The sequence below is a fragment of the Cynocephalus volans genome, chromosome 5 (genome assembly GCF_027409185.1).
Source record: "Cynocephalus volans isolate mCynVol1 chromosome 5, mCynVol1.pri, whole genome shotgun sequence".
Taxonomy (NCBI): domain Eukaryota; kingdom Metazoa; phylum Chordata; class Mammalia; order Dermoptera; family Cynocephalidae; genus Cynocephalus; species Cynocephalus volans.
The window spans coordinates 50,856,478-50,869,455 of record NC_084464.1 but is presented as its reverse complement, the minus strand read 5'-3'; the positions used below and the strand labels follow the sequence as shown (position 1 = coordinate 50,869,455).

General features: G+C 38.1%; 1 protein-coding gene and 1 pseudogene across 5 annotated transcripts in view; one reads left to right on the top strand and one right to left on the bottom strand.

Moving 5' to 3' along the window:
* The window catches only part of LOC134378048 (kinesin-like protein KIF6), a 336,082-nt gene that overhangs the window by 144,785 nt on the left and 178,319 nt on the right, over positions 1 to 12,978 (top strand). The gene's annotated exons all lie outside the window — the stretch shown is intronic.
* Positions 9,317 to 10,405, bottom strand: LOC134378148 (transcription factor E2F4-like; annotated as a pseudogene).

Genomic DNA, 12,978 nt, shown 5'->3' with positions numbered 1-12,978 from the left:
CTGGCTGGGCCCTGCTCTGCAACCCCACCCAGCAGCCTTTCCCACTGCCCAAGAAGCAGCTGGCAAGACTTGTCTGTGTAGGCTCGCCTAGTGGCCTTACCTGCAACCTGAGAAGTGGCTCAGCCGTCCCACCTTTTGGAAGACCTGCTCTTGAACTGTGGAGCAAAGCACAAACTAGCACCTGGCCCTGAGAAGTGGTGTAGTAGACTGGCTCCCTGTATACCCACACCCAGCTAGCCAAGCCAAAGAATACTCACACCCGCAACTCACAGGAACAGCACAGCTGTCATACCCCTGGTGGACCCACCCTGAGTCTTTGAGCCTTTGTGCACACACACATCTGAGTGAGGAACAGACTGGCTGTTGTGCCCACATCCAGTCAGAGAACCAGCACGGTGACCCTGCCAGTGGTGAATCAGACCCAGAATCTCTGACATGCTACACACCCACACCCTCCACCTGAAAATCCAGCAACCCCATCCTCAGTGAGCCAGCTCCCAAAATGGCTGACCCACAGTGAGCATGCACATACCCCAGCCTGAGAACCAACACAGTAAGCCCACCCTGGCAAAGCTGTGCCACCCACACCACAAACCTCCCAAGCATAGGCCACTGAGGCATGTGCAAACATAAAGAAAGTGGATTATAGCTGAAGAAATTACAGTCTACTCTATTGCACCCATCCAGGACAACGCCATTGTACTCTACCCAATCAACAGCCCAAAGCACATGTGCAGGTGAAAGTCCTTCACCACACAAGCCACTCTACAAAATTCAAACAGGTAACTGTTCTACCAGATCCACAGATATCAATGCATGGAAACAAGAAACATGAAGAAACAAGGAAACATGACACCGCCAAAGAAACAATAATGTTCCAATAACTGATCCCAAAGAATCAAAAATTGATGACTTGCTGGAAAAGGAATTCAAATTGATAATCTTAAGGAAACTCACTGAGATACAAGAGAATACAGGCAAATAATTCAACAAAATCAGAAAAACAATTCCTGATCCGAATGAGAAATTTAACAAAGCAATAGATATCAGAGAAAAAAATCAAACAGAAATATTGGAATTGAAGAACTCATTGAATGTAATAAAAAACATATCTGAAGTCTCAATAACAGGCTAAATGATACAGAAGAAAGAATTTCTGATCTTGAAGACAGTTGTTTTGAAATAACTCAGGAAGACAAATAAATGAATGAACGAATGAATGAATGAATGAATGAACAAAGTTATAAGGTTTAAGGGATTTTATTAAGTGAATAAATATTGAAATTATGGATATCCCAGAAAGAGGAGAAAACAAAAAAGATATTGAAAACATATTTAATGAAATAAAGCTGAAAATTTCCCTGGTCTTGGAAAAGATATGATCATCTAGATCCAGGAAGATCAAAGGTCCCCAACTAGATTCAACCCCAAAAGGTCCTCCCCCAGACACATTGTAGTCAAACTGTCAAAGTTAAAGACAAAGTGAGAATTCTAAAAGCAGCAAGAGACAGAAACATAGCATACCAACACCTATCAGACAGCCAGTGCAATATTAAGAGGAATGTTTATAAAAATAAACACCTGCATTAAAAATAAATAGAAACATGTCAAATAAACAAACTAACTGCACCTCAAGGGACTAGAAAAGCAAAAACAAATCAAATCTCAAATGAGCAGAAGAAAAGAAATAATAAAAATCAGAGCAAGAATAAATGAAATTGAGAGTAAAAGTATAATACAAAGATCAATCAAATGAAAAGTTGGTTTTTTAAAAAGATTGACAAACCATTAGCCAGACTAACCAAGAAAAAAAAAATCTCAATAAATAAAATCAGAAGTGCAAAAGGAGACATTACAACTAATACCTCAGAAATACAAAAGATCATTAGAGACTATTGTGAACAACTCTACACCAATAAATTTGAAAACCTACAGGAAATGGATAAATTCCTGGAAATGTGAACTACCAAGACTCAACCAAGAAGAAATAGAAAACCTGAATAGACCATAAAAAGTAATGAGATTGAATCAGCAATAAAATGTCTCCTAACAAAGTGTAAAGCTCAGGACCAAATGGTTTTTTTGCTGAATTCTATCAAACATTTAAAGAAGAAATAATACCAATACTTCTTAAACTACTTCAAAAAATTGAAGTGGACAGAATTCTTCCAAACTAATACTATGAGTCCAGAATTATTCTGATACCAAACTTATGCAAGGACACCACAAAAAAAGAAAACTATAGGTCAATATCCCTGATGAACATCAATGCAAAAACCCTCAATAAAATACGAGCAAACAGAATCCAACAGCACATCAAAAAGATTATACACCATTATCAAGTGGGATTTATGCAAAGATGGTTCAACATACACAAATCAATAAAATTAATATATCACATCAACAGAATGAAAGGAAAAACCCATATGATCATCTTGATACATGTAGAAAAAACATTTGACAAAATTCAACATCCTTCATGATAAAAACTGTCAACAAATTAGGTGTAGAAGGAAACTATCTTAACACAATAAATTGTGGAAGGACTGGAAGTCCTATCTAGAGTAACTAGACAAGAGAAAGAAAGAAAAGACATCCAAATTGGAAAGGAAGAAGTCAAATTGTCCCTGTTTGCAGATGACATGATTTTATATAGAGAGAAATTTAAATACTACCAAAAAAATCCCTCCTAGATCTGACGAATAAATTCAGCAAAGTTGCAGGATACAAGATCAACATAGAAAAATCAGTAACATTTCTGTACACCAACAACAAACTAGCAGAAAAAAATCAAAAAAGCAATCCTATTTACAATAGCAATAATCAAAAAAAATAAAAATAAAAATAAAAACCTCCAAAAACAAACAAATAAAACCCCTAGGAATGAAATTTAACTGAGGAGGTGAAAGAAAACTATAAAACCTAAAACACTGATTAAAGAAATTAAAGATGACACAAAAAACTGTAAAGACATCATATACACATGGATTGGAAGAATCAATATTGTCAAAATAGCCATGCAACCCAAAGTTATCTACGGATTCAATGCAATACCCATCAAACTACCAATGATGACATACTTCACAGAAATAGAAAAGGCAATTCAAAAATTTATATGAAACAACAAAAGACCCCAAATAGCCAAAGCAACCCTAAGCAAAAAGAACAAAGCCAGGGGCACCAAAACCCTTTTACTTCAAAATATACTATAAAGCTATAATTATCAAAACAGCATGGCACTGTCACAAAAACAGACACATCAACCAATGGAACAGAATAGACAATCTGGAAATAAACCCATGTGTCTACAGCCAACTAATTTTCAACAAAGGAGCCAAGAACATACATTAGGGAAAAGGCAATCTTTTCAATAAATGGCGCGGGGAAAACTGGAGCTCCATATGCAGAAGAATGAAACTAGACCCCTATATCTCACCATATACCAAATCAATTCAAGGATTAAAGATTTAAATGTAAGACCCAAAAACTGTAAAACTTCTGGAAGAAGACATAGAAGAAACACTTCAGGACATAGGACTGGGCAAAGATTTCATTAATAAGACTTCTAAAGCACAGAAAACAAAAACAAAAATAAACAAATGGGATTATATCAAGCTAAAAAGCTTATGCACAGCAAAAGAAACAACAGAGTGAACAGACAACCTGCAGGATGGGAAATAATATTTGCAAACTATGCATCTGACAAGGGATTAACGTACGGAATATATAAAGAACTCAACGCAATAAAAAAAAAAAAATCCAATTCCAAAATGGATAAATGAGCTGAATAGACATTTCTCAAAAGAAGACTACAAATGGTCAACAGGTATATAAAAAAATGCCCAAATCACTAATCATCATGGAAATGCATATCAAAATCACATTGAGATATTGTCTCACCTCAGTTAGACTGGCTATTATCAAAAAGACGGAGAATAACAAAGGCTGGCAAGGATGCAGAGAAAGAGGAACCCTTCTGCACAGTTGGTGGGACTGTAAATTCGTGCAGCCATTTATGGAAAACAGTATGGAGGTTTCTCAAAGAACTACAGATAGAACTATCGCACCATATATATAATGGAATACCACTCAGCCATAAAAAAGAATGAAATTCTGCCATTTGCAGCAACATGAATGAGCTGAGAGAAAATTATGTGAAATGAAATAAGCCAGGCTCAGAAAGAAAAATACCACATGTTCTCACTCATATGTCGAAACTAAAAAAGTCAATCTCATAGAAGTAGAGCATATAATAGTGGTTACTAGAGATAGTAGGGGAAGGGGAGAAGGAGAGGGAGATCAGGAGGGGAGTGCAGAGAGATAGAAGAATAAAATATAGTGTGCTATAGCAAAATATGGAGACTACAGTCAAAAACAAATTACTCAACTTCAAGTAGCTAGTTGAGAAGATATTGAATATTCCCAACACAAAGAGGTGACAAGAGTTTGAGGTGATGGATATGTTAAATACCCTGATATGATCATTGCACACTATAAATGTACCCAAATATCATATTGTATTCCATAAATATATACAATTATCATGGGTCAATTAAGAAATAATAAATTAAATACAAAAAAATTTTGGAGACAGAAGTAGATTAGAGGTTACCAGAAACAGGGGGAAAGGAATCATAAGACATTATTGTTTAATGGGTACAGAGTCTATGTTTGGGATTATGAGAAGGTTTTGGAAATATAGTAGTCACACAGCAATGTGAATGTAATTAATTCCACACAATTGTATACTTAAAAATACTCTAAATGGTAATCCTTATGTTACATGTGTTTTATCTCAATAAAAAAAGAAAAAAATTTGAATTTTATATAAACAAATAATTTTTTAGTATACCTGATGCAATGTTTGCAACCCTATTTCAACTTTGTTTTATATAATCAGTTTTATTTTTATTTGCATAATTTATATGAATAATTTTGCCTTCAAAACAATTGAAGGCAACACCTCAAAGATTCTTAAAGATCAAAATCCTGGGAAAGTTAAGGTTAGTAGACTTAGATGTGTTTTATTTGTGTTTGTATACCCAACACCTGGTTCATGATAGTCTGTTATTAAATGCTCTCTAAATAAATTTAAGAATAAATGACATAGCACATTCTTGATTTTTATTCTTTGTCTTCATAGAATCTCCCTTTATGCAATGGCAAATTTAAGCCCCAAATGTGTTTTTTTTTTTCCTGAAACTTATCAGTGATACAAAAAATGATTACATTGTGTAACGTTGAATATAGTAATTATCCTGATTTGAGCATCATATATTGCACACAGGTATTGATCTTCAATGCTATACCCCAGATATGTACACAGATATGTACAATTATGTTTCAATAAAAAGTAAATAAAAATAAAATATATCAGCGGTAGAGAACTGAGATACATCTTGCACCATGGTGAGTATTTACCAAATGGCTAATTCACACCACCTGAAAAGAAGCCCAAATAATCAAGCAATCTTAAAAAAAAAAAAAAAAAAAAAAATTGACAAATTATCTGCTAACATGGTCCTGAATTCACACCTTTTTGGCTTCTAGGCATCCTTCCTCCCAGCTTCTAATGATGTCTGGCTATAAAGCAATAACCTAAACTTTGTGGATTAAATATTCCAGAGCCCGTTAATGGCTAATGCACCTCTTTCTCATTTTATAAGAAATCAGATCTCTGAAATCATTTACGAGATATAATTCACTACAGATGAAGTTTCTCCACTTTGGTACAAAGAGTTTTTGGTCCTGACACTACATTTTGAAGATATTAAAACTGAAACTAAAAACATGGTCTACAGCTTGTATTAATTATCCTTGGGTAGTTTATGGAAGCGTTTGAGTTCTTAAGAAACAGTTATCTAATATGGTTATAAAGGCCTGTCTTCATCACAGGACTGTTTGTATACTTCAATGATTATTTTATTCTCCTAAAGTTTAAGAGCTTTGTGTTCTAATATGCCAAATGAATGAATATTGAAAGAAAATAATGAAAAACAGGTGAGGCGTGAATGGCAATTCCATTTATTAGACTACAGTTGACACATTGGATTATTTTGGCCTACACAGCTTTTTTATCAGAAGTCCAAGTACTTGCTTCTAAATTAGAAAGTCTTGAGTGAGAAAGCATGAACATACTGCTTCATTCTTCCAGTTATTTAATGCTTTCTCATTGAATGTTCTTTGCTCGTTCAGTTTTGTGAGTCCAGGCAATTCTTTAAAAGAAAAAATGAGACCCTTCATCACAACCGAGTATATTTGTATTTCCTTCTTGTTGGCATATACATAGAGCTGGGTATTTTCTTAAGACTTCCTGAAACAAATATTTGTTCTAATTACAGTTTTATATGGGTTATGCCACTTAAAGAAAACCCACAGTGTGAAAATGTGCACTTATGGAAATAATAAATTACAGCAATGCATAACACCTGGTTCCTGATAGCCTGCAAAAAGGCTGGATAAACAAATGCAGGAATAGCCACCAACAACTGTAAGCAGGACCATAAAATAAGTAATTAGATCATATCAACAAATCAAACCCATCTGGGAGCAGCTTTGGGTTTTCACTGTGGATTTCATGAACCTAACAGCAAGTAAGATGTACATCTCTCCCATAGCACTATTCTTAAGTAACTTGAATAGTTATAAATTAGGTTTTAGAATTTTATCTATTGGGGTTTTTTTTAGTTTTACATTGGGAATTGTAAGGATTTTATAATTTATTTTACTGTTTATTGTACAAAAATGATAACGGGTGAAGAAAAAGAAAAAGGATACAAAACACTTATGATTCCACTACTTAAAGGTCACAACTATTATTACCTGGTTGTAATCCTTCAAAGTTTTCAATGAATACATATAAATATGTATTTTAACAAAAAGGTATTAATACTTTATTTGCTTTTTTTTAACCTGTGTTTTGCATTTGATAGTGACATCTTTCTGTATCAATATATATGTATATTTCCTACAGGGCTTCTATGGGGTTCTTGTTTAAACGTTTGGGGATTTGTAGACCCCTCCACCCAAAAATGTACACGAAAATTTGTGGGTTGTATGTACATGTGTTTTTTTTCTGGAAAAAAATATATCGGGATTTTTATTGGGTTTACTTTAAATTTTATTGGTAAATTTAGGGAGAGATTACAGTCCAGCATCTTCCAGTTCAGGAGCATAAGACTCCCAGTGTGTCCTTGTCCTCTTTGTTCCCTCTCTAAATTTGTGCTTTTTAAAATATAGGTCCTTCGTCATTGTTTTAACAATTTAATTGTCATTTTCTTTTAAACATTTAACTTAAGAAGAAGTGTTCAGTATTCTTTATTGTGATTTTATTGCGTCTTAGGACCTGTCTTTACCTTATAAACCCATCTTCAATTTAATATAGAAATCAGTGTTAATCTATGATTCAATTTGCACAATTTTCTTTACATTCAATGTTGCATGAACACGTTTCCAAACAGCTATATTCTGTTTTCCATGTGACAGAATAAAATACATTATTTGTTATCAAGTGGAAACATACAAGGATTTACTTTGTGTTTTTATGTAACAAAATCTTTTTAATCCGTCTTTTAAAACTTTTATAAGTTTTCCGTCTAATTAAATAAATAAATATATATATATATTCTGCAGTTTTGTCTATAAACCAAGGCTGTTATTTAATATTTTTGCTAAAGGAACCAGCTGAGAGATGTTTATTTCTAAACTATAATGTTGTCTACAAATTTAATTTCATATGAGACAGACTATAGAAAAAAAGAGCTTAGAGATTTGGAGCAAAGGATGGATAAATCTTCCACTACTTCTTCAAACTGATGAACCGTCAGGAAAGTCTGTAGTTGGGAAACTTTAACCATAGAGATAAACAGCTTTGCTATAGCTAGGCCATTTCCAACTGTCCCCTATTCTTCCAAATTTCCCAGTGAACTTTCCCATGGGTGTGCTCTGGCTTTATCCCCTCGAGGCCTGCTGTTCTGTTCTCTCCTCTCCCTGCCCTTCCTCTCCTCCCTGTCTTCTCACCCTTGCTCTCTCACTTCACTGTCTCTCCACCGCCCCAGTGTTCTGGTCAGAGTGCTCTCTGGGTAGCCTCTCCACATTCAGAGTCTCTTTTCCCAGTCTTTCGCCTACATCGTCTTTCATCTGTCTCTGCTGTGCTCTTTTCTAAGCTTTCAGCCCAGTTTCACTTCCCTTTCAGCCTCTGCCATGATGATAGGAAGCTTTTTCTATACCTGTTTCTGTTGACTGTCATTGCTCCCTTCCCGAACGTGACTTGTCTTTACATTTTCCTGCCACCTGCTGTCCTGCTCACTAACTAGCTTCTCTGCCACCAGCCTACCACACCACCATTCTCTTTCCTGTAAGTAAATTTCTTTTTTATTATGTATTTATGTGGCTAAGTGTACTCATGTTGACATTAAACATAAATAACATAATGTCTGCCTACAGCAAAGAAGAGGTTCAGAAGATACATGGGGAATTTAAAAAGGGAGTTATTAATCTCTATCGATTGATCAATTTATATTATTTTCATCTCTTTTTTTGTTAGCCTTAGTCATGGTCTTTATTCACTTGGACACTGTACAAATATTACAATTTCCTTTTGCTGCAAATGGTATAAAAATAATCTTTGTATAGGAATCCATTTATTACTGTAAATCTTTCTAAATCTCTAAGTAACTCTAAATAAGTGTAAATGAGTAAATGGAAGTGAAGGGAGAGCTTTGGGACACTGGGAGGTTGGGCTAATCCTCAGGGACTGACCCACCCAGATTCCTAGCTAGAGGCCTCTGTGCCTTTCTGTTAGCACCCCCACCATCACCACCTACAGGTACGCAGGGCTAAGGTCCCTGTGGAGGGGCCACACATGAGAAGTCCAGGAAGAATTTGTGGTCAGGGGATGGGGAGCAGCAAAGGAGGTTGGGCTGGTGCTGGCTAGCATCCAGCTTCACTTCGTCCTTTCCTCCTGGAGGGTAGGTTGGCAGGAGCAGGGCAGTGGGACTGAACAAGCTTCCCTAGGAGGGTGATGGTGGGTCCTTTGTTCTGTGACACTGGGTGGCAGCCAAGCCTGGGCTCTGGGAGGACTCAAGGAGGACAAGAGGTGGGAAGTGTCAAAAAAGGGGAGGCAAACACTTTGGTTCCATGGTGCACGGGGCTGAGTCCTTGTCCCCTGCTGTGCTAGCACACTAGAGGTGCCAGTGCAGGAATGGGAACCGTGGACAGAAGTGAGCAGTGAGGGGAAGGCTGGGGAAGCCAGGAGTCTGTAGCTCTCAAGCTATGTAGGGGGGGGTGGGGGAAGGTTGCTCAGGCAGCCCACAGGTCAGACAGTGGGTGTCCCAGACACACAGGGCAAGTACCTGTCAGTCAGAGTTTGAGAACAAACATCAAAGAGGTCACAGACACCTTCACTCTGGTCCAGGTTGTAGATGTAATCGTGGTCTCTCAGAGGTAGAGAAAGACGAGGCGGGGGGGGGGGGGCAAACATTTCTGAGGACATTGCCTCCTCCAGCAGCTCTGAGCTCATGCATTCTCCTATGGAGTTAAAGAGGGACAGCTCTTTGGGGAGTTCCAGAATGCCTGTGAGGTCCTCCTTGATGGGCTCAAAGGAGATAGAAGAGTTGGCTCCCGATGAATTGCTATTACTGCTGCTGCTGCTGTTGCTGTCCAGCAGGGCAAAACTGAACCCAGGCGTCCAGTACTGCTGGGCCCAGCAGGAGTGAGCTGAGCTCACCACTGGGCCTCAGTGCTGTCAAGTTTGGGGGTGGTCAGCTGGGGACTGCTTGGGCATGAGCCTTCTGGACCAGGGCAGGCTTGGGGCAGAAACAGAGGGGCAGAGACGGCAGGTGGGCTCTGGAGGATGGCAGCACAAGCACTGTTGCTCACCAACAGCACCTCGATGGGGCTGCTCACATTCTTCTGGTGAATCTGGCCCTCTGGGATGGGCACCTGCAGGCCAGTGCCTGACAGGACCTGGATGACCAGGAGGGTGTCTCCAGCAGAGCATTTGCAGATGTCCTCACAAGTCAGCTATTCTTCTTGTCCCTGAAATGTTCAGATGCTCTGCTGCACCCACACCTCCTGCTGGTCCTTCTTGCTCCCACTGCTGTGGGTCCTCAGTCTGTGCCTTGAGCTGAGCCAGCTTCTTTGCAGTCTCCTGAGTATTGCAGCCAGGCCCCACGCCCTTCCCCTGGAACTGTTCTTGGATTTTTTTCTCCCTTAGCCTGATACCTTCCAGCACATTGGTAATGTCAGAAATCTACTGCTTCTGGCGCGCCATCTTGAGGTCAAGCATGCTGTCCTTGGCCTCCTGCAGAAGTGACAGGAACTTGGTGGTGAGAAGTACCAGGCTCTTCTTGCACTGAGTTGGGGAGCCCTAGGGCCTCAGCACCTGTGGCCTGGCTTCCACCATTGAGCCCACCAGCTACCTCCCCTCAGCCTGGCCAGCTATTTTCATCTCTTATTTACATTTGCTCTAATCTACTGACTTTTCTATGCCTACTGAAGTTAAAATGCTTGGTCATAACAAGATATATATGCCTTTAAGTAAATCAGATATATGAAAATCTCGATTGACATAAACAAAACTAATTTTTTATAACTTTTCAAAACCCTTCATTATTGCACATTAAAAGAGCTTGTAAAATGTCTTTAGTGCCTATAAAGTTGTCTTAGTTTAACAATTACTTCAAAATAGTTTTTAATAATTGCATAAACAAAAGTACATTGCCATAAATGCATATTCCTATAAATAGGCCATATCTTCACCATTAAAGAGGCAAACCAGTCTGTATTTTAATTTTGATTTTTCACATTTGCTATTTCAAATCTCTAAAGGTGTCAAGAATTTGTGTATCTCTGCATTTGAGCCTCCATATAACTGTGCTTTTGTGGAGGGAAGGGAAATAAGCATTACTAAGATACAGCTCGGAGGAAAACAATTTCCTCTGTATCACCAAAACCATGAACTCTCTGGCCCCCTACTGTTATTTCAACAAAGTGGTTGACATTGAATTCAACTCCTTGCGCGTGAGAGTTCATGTCTTTCACTCACTGGTTAGGGTTAGGGGAGTGTGTAATGTTTGTAATACTTGTCACAGAACAGGGAATTCTAAAAGGAAAAACTCTTGAAGTAACCACCTTTAAGCCAATTGGGAATGTCCTTTCAGCAGAATCTAACAAAAAACAAACGTGAAACTAATGACCCTGAAAGATATTTGTGTAGTTTCCTTCAGTAGTAGTCCTGTTGGCACAATCTCAGCCTTCAGTTTTTCATGTCCTGTGGATTTTACTTAATCAAAATTGTGAATTTATTGTTCTTATCTGAACTTTCCTTTTGAAAAGTACATGCTGTCTCAACACTGTATGTTTTAAAGGGTCAACCCCATAAAAGAAGCCCATGTTGTTTGCAAAGTCAAAAGAAGGTCTTCCTTTGCCCCAACCATTGGGTCTCAAGAGTCCCCAACGTGCAGCCTGTTGAAAACTCTTTTCTTTGACATGGCAGACACAAGGTTTATTTGATAATCTCATTAACTTTGTTGTTTGTATCTTTATTCTTTAAAAGAAAAGTCCTCAGGAAAGTTCTTCATTGAAAATACAAATGTAGTATGGCAGGGATTATGGTAAGTGGAAGACACTTTTCTAAGAATCTTTGTAGTATGTATGGAAAGAGTGGGGATTCCTGATTCAAAAGACTGGTTTTCAAATCTCTGCATTTTCAGTTTCCTACCTTAGTAACAATATGCAAGTTACTTCTCTTCTCTGAGCTCTCTTGTCCTCTTCTGTGAAAGAGGAATAATAATCTATTGGCTTATGGTGCAGATGAATAACAAAGTACACATGAAAATGCTTGACTTTTTTGAATGAATGTTCCATGAAAGTAATAATAAAATAATTGGGAGAAAACAGTATAAAGAGAACCAGACTATGATGGTCCCTTTAGCTCTTTTTCCACTTAAGAAAACATGTGTAAAATCACTAGTACAATGCACAGGACATAGTTTGCCATCAAGGGATGTTAGTTCTTCTTTCATTTAACATTTCAAGTTACTTATTTGTTTGGTTTCTAGGGCTAAAAAGATGCGTATACATTCATGCTCCGCATAACGAGGTTTGGTCAACAACGGACCACGTACACGAAGGTGGCTATACCATATAGCTTAAGTGGTTACAAGTGGTTATAAGTGGTTATATGGTGTAGCCTGAGTGGTTAAGGTAGTAGGCTATATCCTCTAGGTTTGTGTAGGTAAACTCTGTGCTGTCCACACAATGATGAAAGTGCCTAATGATGCATTTCTCAGAACGTATCCCTTTTGTTAAGTGACACATGACTGTATATTCTTGTGTGAACATTCAACAACCAGTTGCCTTGTTGCAATGCTTCGCTAACATATGTGTGCATACAGATCACCTGGAAATGTTGTTAAATGCAGATTCTGATTCAGTGTGTCTGGATGAGGTCTGAGATTCTGCATTTCTAAAAGGCTCCTTTGCTCATGCAATATGTAGTTATAGTTTGTCAGCATCTCCATTGCCTAACCCTGTCAGAGACAAGCCATCCTTAATGGAGCCATCTTTAGCAGCAAAATGATTAGTAGAGGTCAGGCAGATTTTGATACTTTTTGGTATAATTAATACCAGCTAGGTTCTTAAATCAGAACTCCTTCCTAGCCCTTCAGAATGAGCTGTCTACTCCTCTCCCCAAACCAGCAAGGAGATAGATAAGCTAAGAACTATCAGCTCCGGGACACCAGGCATTTCCGTGATTCCACTACAAAGCAGTCCTGACACACCAACTGGGATATTTCTTATCCACCCCACTCTTTTCAGCTCAATATCAGAGGACAAGATCCCATTACTTTGCAGCCTTGTTTTTAGTAAATTCTCTGGAATAATACCGTGTTGCTGGACACTTCTATAATCTTTGTCCCCCAGTTACAGAGCCATGCTCCCTCCCTCTCCCTGGGGCACACGTCCCAGAATTGT